The sequence below is a fragment of the Octopus sinensis genome, linkage group LG18 (assembly GCF_006345805.1).
Source record: "Octopus sinensis linkage group LG18, ASM634580v1, whole genome shotgun sequence".
In the NCBI taxonomy this organism is placed as follows: Eukaryota; Metazoa; Mollusca; class Cephalopoda; order Octopoda; family Octopodidae; genus Octopus; species Octopus sinensis.
In genome coordinates this window covers 4,747,515-4,756,351 of record NC_043014.1, presented here as the reverse complement: position 1 = coordinate 4,756,351, position 8,837 = coordinate 4,747,515, and the positions used below count along the sequence as shown (strand labels likewise).

General features: G+C 44.6%; 1 pseudogene; it reads right to left on the bottom strand.

Annotated features, from left to right (window-relative positions):
- Window positions 1-7,254: 7,254 nt before the first annotated feature.
- Window positions 7,255-7,413, bottom strand: LOC115221870 (annotated as a pseudogene).
- Between the last annotated feature and the right edge of the window lie 1,424 nt (window positions 7,414-8,837).

The following is an 8,837-nucleotide window of genomic DNA, read 5'->3' as shown; positions in this document are numbered from 1 at the left end:
TTTCCTGGGCGTCCAATAATACTGTGTTTGTTCCACGTCCACGCGTTGATGTGCTTCTTTGTGCTTTTTTGTTTGGATTAAATTTAACTATATATATACATGTATATATGTATATATATATATATATACATATATATATATATATATATATATATATATATATATATATATGTAGAAATATCTATGTGTATATATATGTGTGTGTGTGTGTGTGTGTGTGTATGTGTGTGTGTGTGTACTACTAGCAGACATACCCGGCATTGCTGGGGATATACTCTCCTTTGCAGCAGTGTGCGCTGTGTCTAACACGACCCATCATCGGAAATTTTGACACCTCACGTCGGGTTTCTTGTCCTACATCACTCATAGAGTAAATTTGAGGAACTGTGGTTGTTCATTCGCGAGTACCAGGGAACCAATGATGGGATAGACTTGCCCTTGAACTTTGACGTCGGGGTAAATTCATGTTTATCTATCTTCTTAGATTCACCAAACGATGTCATTTGAAATGCAGAGTTGTATTGTCTGATATTGTTCAGAAAATCCTTTGACTTGATGGAAGCGCCTTCTAGAAGATTTCTAAGGGGTTGAGATGGTAGTGTTGGCAATGATACCTGTCCGAATATGTTGTCATCTATTGCATTGTTTTAAGTTCTAAACGATAATAAATACCCTGAAGTTCTCTTTATATGATGCTATTTCTATTTTTTCACAGAAACGTTTCATCTCCAAGAAATCTCTCGACGATAAACCTGATGACACACCAAGTAAGAACTAATTTTATGGCTAAAGTCTTTTACCCGTGTCTCCTTAACTAATGATTTATAATTTCACCAACTTTGAATCATTCGTGAATAGAGACCCGCAATAATGATGTTCCACTTTCCTACACAGTGCGTATTTGTCAATCCTGTCTTGGGGTACTCGGCAGCCAACCCATTCAATGCACGTTGTTGGTGACCATCAGAAGAATCAGGTAGCAGCATGTCGTCTACAAATAACAGTCGACCGATCACGTAGAGATGAATTGGGATACCTCTGCCACAATGGTTGCGCATATTCAACCAGATCACAAAAAAGAATGTGAGAAGGGGCATTAACAATGCACACTTCAACTAAGTGAAACCTTCAAGTTGTAAACTTTCGACTTTTACATAAATACAAACATTTGAACATCCATATAAGTACTTTATGGCAAACAGTATTTGCACATTAAACACATCTTCTGGAAAACCATCCGCAACATGCCCCAGGGCACGTGATCGTGTGCATTTTCGTGGTTTACAGCGTATAAACCTTGGAAATATTTCAATGTTTGCTGGGAGATCTGTCTTTGAACGTCTAAATGGTCGGGTGTACTGCGTCCCGGACGGTAATCTTGGGCGCGACAATTTCCCTACATATCTTTTCTTGACATCTAGTGTAGACTTTTCGATAATATTTTTGTATGTATGTATGTATGTATGTATGTATGTATGTATGTATATATGTATGTATGTATGCATGTATGCATGTATGTATGCATGTATGTATGTATGTATGTATGTATGTAAGTATGTATGTATGTATGTACGTATGTATGTATGTATGTATGTATGTATGTATGTAAGTATGTATGTATGTATGTATGTATGTATGCATGTATGTATGTATGTATGTAAGTATGTATGTATGTATGTATTATGTATGTATGTTGTATGTATGTATGTATGTATGTACGTACGTATGCACGTATATATGTATGGATGGATGGATGCATGTATGGATGGATGGATGGATGGATGGATGTATGTATGTATGTATGTATGTATGGATGGATGGATGCATGTATGTATGTATATATGTATGTATGTATGTATTATGTATGTATGTATGTATGTATGTATGTATGTAAGTATGTAATATGTATGTATTATGTATGTATGTATGTATGTACGTATGTATGTATGTATGTATGTATGTACGTATATATGTACGTATGTACGTATGTATGTATGTATGTATGTACGTATATATATATGTATGTATGTATGTATGTATGTATGTATGTATGTATGTATGTATGTATGTATGTAAGTATGTATATATGCATGCATGTATGTATGAATGGATGGATGGGTGGCTGGCTGGCTGGCTGGCTGGATGGATGGATGAATGAATGGATGGATGTAGGCTTATATGTAAGTAACGAAATCCGAATTGTATTTGTCTCGGATAGAAACCGTGACACCAAATTAACAAACTGGTCATTCTAGTATTACAAGCCAAAGTTACAAATTACATTTTTATACAAATAGTCTCGGCTTGGATATCTTCTCAGGTCATATACTGATTGGTTTGGACCATGATAAAGGTTTCCATTGGACAGTAAAATTAGGGGGATCCATAGGCCCTTCAAATTTTGTCTGCGTCATCCTGTTGTCTATTCCTCTCCATTCCGATATCGTATCAGGAAACCTCTGTTTATTTAGAAAGGCAATAAAATATTTCTTATCCCAGAGACAGTAATACGGAACATGCGACCTTTATTTACGTCACCAGAACAAAGAATATCTAAACCCCAAATCTCTTGTGTACAATACATCAATAGATTTTATACTGTTCGGCTTTTAATGAGCTTTTGTCGTTAAAGCCGCACACACTCACATACACACACACAAACACATACACACTCACACACACACACACACACACACACACACACACACACACACACACACTCACACACATAGAAATCATGCGTAAGCTCATCATTGTCCTTTACCATCGCAATCTGAATGTTGAAAGTTCCTTTTCAGGGCCTGCTTTGAAACAATGCTTATCTTATTTCATATTCAGCTTGTCTTACTTCATATATATTCGTGCCTATTCTTTTACAACGGAGCTAGAAAAAGCCGCAACTATATATCGTAGTAAATATCAATTAAACTTATACACGACTAATACAATCATTTCTTTCATTAACGCTAAATCCCATCATGACCATAATATTCTGTGCGATGTCTGTTTTATACGAGAACCTGCTGTTGCTATGAAGTTACACTGGTTGGACAACAAAGTATTCAGCTTAATTGGTGAGCCATTGCCACAGTCATAATTTGTTATACTTGCCTTCAGAAAATGTTGAAAAGAAATGAAAAAACAAAAACACATGATAGACTGTGAGAAATATGAAAGCATAACAATGTAAACCTGGGCGAATAGTCCAAGAATCATGGTGTAAGGTTCTGTGCATAACATTTAAATCTTAAAGTAAAATGATATTTAGTTTAACAGGAATTTCTTTACTGTCTCAAATACACCAAACCTTAGAATGAAGTACCATCACAGAAAGATATCAACTGTTCACGCGCAACTTTAAAAATTCAAGCAAGTCTCGTACTGGCGCCACCATCTCAGACGTATGGCTTTTCAAAGAATCACTCGGATTCATAATACAAACTAAGACAAACTCACTGAAGCACCACACTACTTTACAAACTTATCATGAAATATATAATGGCTACAACAACAAAAGAATTACTCCCACATGTACAACTCTAACAAAAATCAACATCCGCAGATCTTTCCGCTCAATTCTCCGTTACCATCCCATGAATAACTTTTCACATCCACTTAGGAAACACCGCAGAATGCTGCTTAGCTAAATACATATAAGGCTGTTATGTCTATGGACTTTACACGGAAAATAGTCTTGAAAATTCGACTGGAATATGACTACTTGTCCTCTCAGTGACAATTTTTAACCTATATCTACATAAACTTCCCACACCTTATATTCGGATCTCATACCACTCAGATACGTCCTAAATGCTCTTCAACTAGAATAATAAATGAAACCACACCTGTACATATTTTCAGTCATTAAACTGCAGCCATGCAGTTTTTAGTGACTGAATTCTTGAGACATCTCTTTTGAATGTTTAGTTTATAAAGTTTGCCTAGGTGTTACTCTAAACAGCAATAGTAGTAAAGTTAGGAAGGAGTTGGTGGAGAGGAAGAAGACGAAGAAGAAGAAGGAGAAAGATAAGGGAGAATGAGAAGGAATGCAGGTAGTGTGATAGTAGTAGCGTGTTAAATGGTCAATTGACCTAAATGTGCCTCGTTATGGATTATAGCAGCAATTGGGACTTTTGAAAAAACTGTTTTTTCAAAAACAGTCCCAAACACTACTACCATCCACAACGGGTCACTTTCAGGGCACTTGACCATTTAACATACTACTATCATGGCACTCCCGCATTCTTCTTCTTCTTCTTCTGAAAGCGGTACAGAAATGTTTTTTGTAAAATTAGTTTAGCATCTCCTACCTTGACTTTTTCCATACATTCATACATACATAGATACATACATACATACATACATACATACACACACACACACACACGCACACACACACACACAAACACACACACACACACACACACACATACACACACACACACACACACACACACACACATATATATATATATATATATATACAGTTAAAATTTACACAGAGCAAATGACGAAGACAGGCGTAGGAAAAACGGGCAGATGTATTAGTTTAATGCTTGGGAAAAATAGCCCCAAAACTGGAAAAGAGCCCCAATGAAAGGTAGGAAATATATAATAATAGTAATAATATAAGACAAGGGCAGGCTGTCAGTTCAGAATTAAAAAGCGACAAATTAACCAATTGCTCCACATGGAAGATCTTTTGGTACTTAGTAAGAGTGAAAAAACGTTACATTTATAATACAGACTGTAAGACACTTCAACAACGATATAGGCATGGAATTTGGCATAGATATTAGTTATGAGAAGGGGCAGATAGTCAACAGTGAAGACGTCCAATTAACAGATGGCCAGACCTTTAAATGATTGGAAGGAGGAGAGAGCAGTAAGTATCTAGGAGTATTAGAATCTGGGTACTAAATACAGAAATGTAAACGAAAATGGAGAAGGGGTACATCGGAGGGTGAGGAAGCTAATGAAGGCAAAGGTAAATTGTCCAAATGTAGTGAAGGCCGTGTTTACTTAGGCAGTCTCATTACTTAGATACTCAGCAGCTTTTGTAAATTAGACAAAAACTGTATTTGCAAATTTAGACAGATGGATGACTCCATCCAAAGGCAGGAGTAGTAAGATTATATCAACACAGAAAGAAAGGCGGAAGAGGGTTAATATCAATAGGAGACTTTTTGGAGTTACCTTGATTAGATATATACTCCTATGGATGGTAGATTTCCAAAGATAGTAGCATCAAATTGTAGTACTGGGAGATGGTCATGTTTGCAGAAAGGGAAGCTGGAGCGGAAGACAAAGTTTGTTAGTAGCGGCATAAGATCAAGTATGGAGGACTAATTAGATAATGGCCAAAATAGACAAAAACAAAGTAGATTACCAATGAATATTATGGAAATCAAAAGAGGAAAGCGTTTATCCTTTGGTAAGTGAATGTAGCATGCTGGTACAGAAGGAATAGTAGAAAAGACATGATAATCTAGGGAGGTAATCCACTGGAAGCTATGTAGAAAGCTACTATTTGAACATGGTGAAAATGTATCGGAGTACTTAGAGGTGTATTGGGAACTATCCTGAAAGATGTGAAGAGATGGAGAGAGGAAATGAGTATAAAACCCAGATTCGTACGGCTCTAGAAAATAGTTTCATTAGGTACAGCTTAGGGACCTACTTTGGAGGCCTCTTTGCATCTGAGATTGCTTGTTGTAAATCGATGCTAAGATTATTTCTTTTCCAGCAGTCTAATTTGTTGAGGGTGTATGAAAATAACAATTGTAACTGTAATCCAAACGAACTAAGGTGCTCAAGCGTGTGTGAGTGGTGTGTGTGAGGGTGTATATGTGAATGGCAGCGTGTGGGTAGATATGTATGAGCGAGTCTGGGTGTATATATGTGTGTGTGTTCGTATGGAAATGTGTATCTGTGTTAGTATGCATATGGACGTGTGTGTGTGTGTGGGATTAACGTGTGCGTGTTGTGTGTAGAATGTGATGTGTCCTTGTTCAGGTGGAGCCTGTACTTGTGTATGTATGTGCCAATGACCAAATAGTGTGCATGTGTATTGATTATGTATTGAGGGCGAAATTTGTCGGTGTGTATGCATACTGCGTGTGGTTATGTGCGTTGCGTGTTTGTGTATATGCATTGTCTGTATTCATGTGTTATGCGCCTGTCTGGGTGCAGTAGTGTGCATTATGGCGTGTGTACTGGGTGAAACAATGTGCGTGACTGCCTGTATAGTGGCATGTGTGGAGCTGCTATTAAAGATTGTGTGAGTGTATGCGGATAAAGGTATGTGGTGTGCGTCCTGAGAAGTGCTCGGTGGTAGTGTGACTGGAGGGGAAAGATGATTATGGTTGTGTGTGTTTAAAGCTGGTATATGGCTTACCGCCGGAACCCACACGTAACTGACAAAATGCTGCGTCGTTCGTGCAACCCGACTCTCGGGCCGATGGACACCGTCGATCGCCGCCGGCTCCGAATGGGCCTGGCACCCGCTCTGGGCAGCCCCGATCGAGGGGACTCTGAACCTAGCCGGGCGAATCGATCGACCGTGTACGACCCTTGCGCCACAGCTCTCGACGACCGGCGCGGCCGACGAGATTCGGCGTTGGGCTTCTCCCGGTTCACTCGCCGTTACTTAGAGAATCCCGGTTGGTTTCTTTTCCTCCGCTTAGCGATATGCTTAAGTTCGGCGGGTAATCGAGTCTGAGTCGAGGGCAGCGTGAAAAAATAAAGAGTTCCCCGCTGCGAAGAGACGGCTGCTGCTCGTGCTGCAACCGGCGCACCGCTGTCGATCGGCACAAACGCTCGCACGAAGGAGATATTCCCACAGAGCGAACGCCGAAAGACGAGACGGCGGTGGCGGTGGCAGCGACGACGAAGGGCGGTGGCAGCGACGACGAAGGGCGGCGGTTGCTCGGAGGGACGTAGAGGACGTTGACGGGACGAGGGGCCTCGCCGTGTCGTCGTTGTTCCTACTACTGCTCCTACTCCTCTGCTTCCGCTCGTCGGCGGGTTCCCTCCGCGATTTGTCGTCATCGGCCGCGCGATTCGGGGCGGCGCGGCCGTCGCAACAGCGCTTCGCAACGATGACGGTCTGGCATTACGGGAGACGGACGATCGAGCGGCGGCGGCTCGCGCGCGAGATAATGCGGGCCTCGCGGTAAGCGCCGCATTTTCCTGCGACTCCCGACTCCCCGCCGCAGCCAACGGCCGCGGCGGACGGCGTTTTCGTGTCGTGACCGCCTCTCGACCAGACGGGGTCCCGGGACAATAGGATCCCGGGGCCGCAATGTGCGTTCGAGGTGTCGATGTTCACTGAGTCCTGCAATTCGCATCAGTTCACGCGGATAGCCGTGCTATTCATCGACGGACGAGCCGAGTGATCCCCCGTCCACTCGGGCGAAGGCGGGAGAAGGCGGGAGAAGGCGGGCGCAGGCCCGCCGCTATCGGCCGATACCTGCACTGGCCGCAGTTTGTCATCTTTCGGGAATTTACGAGACGGACCACGTCGCCGTATCGAACGCCTGTACCTCGCAACATCGGTCGCGGCTACGTCCACGCGTACGTGGGCGACACCGCGCGCTTAGATTCGTGCTTTCGATTTCACGCACGGTAGGGCGGCGGAGACGCGGGCGACCGGCGCAGGCCTGCCGCCTCCTGGTGCTAGCCGCAGTTGTCATCTTTCGGGATTTCACGGGACGGACCACGTCGCCGTATACACCGCGTGTATCTCGTGAAGGCCTTCCGGCATCGGTCGCGGCTACGTCCACACGTACGCGGGCCATACCGCCAGCTTAGGTTCGTTCTTTCTATTTCGGGCACGGTCGCGTGGCGGAGCTGCTGGCGAAGGCAGCCCCTACTTATACTGGCCGCAGTTTGTCATCTTCCGGGAATTTACGAGACGGACCACGTCGCCGTATCGATTGCGTGCATCTCGCGACATCGGTCGCGGCTACGTCCACGCGTAAGTGGGCCACACCGCGAGCATAGGTTCGTTCTTTCGATTTCGGGCACGGTTGCGCGGCGGAGCAACGGGCGACCGGCGCATGCCTGGCGCTTACGGCCCCGCGGCGCGTGGACGAACGGGAAAAGCAAGGTGGCGTGAAGGCGGCGGCCACCCGCCGGGCTGACGGCGTCGCAGGCTGACGTCTCGGGCTTCCTACCGAACGGTCCCGGAGACATCCACCTGCCGACTGCAAGCCCTCAATATAGTCTTGACCCCCTTGGGGTGCGACGGTCACCTAGAGCGTGACTATCCAGCCGGGGCCGACTCGTAAGCTTACGGATCGAATTCTTTAACCTTACGAGTCGGACCACGTCGCTCTGTCTACCCGGTTCGTATCGCCACACACTTCCGGAGACTGACGGCATCGATCGCGCCTACGTCCACGTGTACGTGGCCATACCGCGCGCTTAGGTTCGTTCTTTCGATTTCGGGCACGGTAGCGCGGCGGAGCTGCGGGCGAAGGAGGGAGCATGCCTGGCGTAGGCAGCCCCTGCTTACACTGGCCGCAGTTTGTCATCTTTCGGGAATTTACGGGACGGACCACGTCGCCGTATCCAGCGCGTGCATCTCGTGACATCGGTCGCGGCTACATCCACGCATACGTGGGCGATGCCGCGCGCTTAGTTTCGGTCTTCCGATTTCGGGCTCGGTAGCGCGGCGGAGCAACGGGCGACCGGCGCAGGCCTGCCGCCGCTACCTCGTGCTAGCCGCAGTTGTCATCTTTCGGGATTTTACGGGACGGACCACGTCGCCGTATCGACCGCGTGCGTCTCGTGAACGACTTCCGGCATGGGTTGCGGCTACGTCCACGCGTACG